The sequence below is a fragment of the Pteropus vampyrus genome, unplaced genomic scaffold, assembly GCF_000151845.1.
Source record: "Pteropus vampyrus isolate Shadow unplaced genomic scaffold, Pvam_2.0 Scaffold558, whole genome shotgun sequence".
NCBI lineage: Eukaryota > Metazoa > Chordata > Mammalia > Chiroptera > Pteropodidae > Pteropus > Pteropus vampyrus.
Genome location: NW_011889339.1, coordinates 131752 through 132239, shown reverse-complemented (window position 1 = coordinate 132239; position 488 = coordinate 131752).

The following is a 488-nucleotide window of genomic DNA, read 5'->3' as shown; positions in this document are numbered from 1 at the left end:
TTTCTCCCTAAGGAACAGAGTTCAGAGCAAAACCAGAGCCCAGCGCAGCCTGCTCAAGGCCTATCTTTGCGAATATTTGAAGACTTGAAGCTGGGCACCAGCCGGGGACACAGGCCCCAGTGTGTTCCTAAGGTTGGGTTCTGGTTTCTCCAAAGAGAGAAGGAACAGGAGGAGGAAGAAGGAAGGAAAAGGAGGGAGGGAGGGAGGGAGTCAGGCGTCTGAGGGGAGGGGCTGAGTTCCGAGCAGGGGGCAATCACGGAGACCGTCTTGGAAGCGGCAGCGCATGTTGCATCCACTCTGTACAGAGAATATGGGAGTGAGCTGGGGTGCGTGAGACCGGCATGTGAGGCTCTCGGGGCTGTGAGACCTTGGACAGGCCCCGTGGCGTGTGGAGAAGCACCGCGTGGGCCAGCTGGCCCGGGAGGGCTCGAACGCAGGCCGGGTCCGCTGCCAGCTAGAGGATGCCGGGGCTCTGGGAGCTTCGGGGA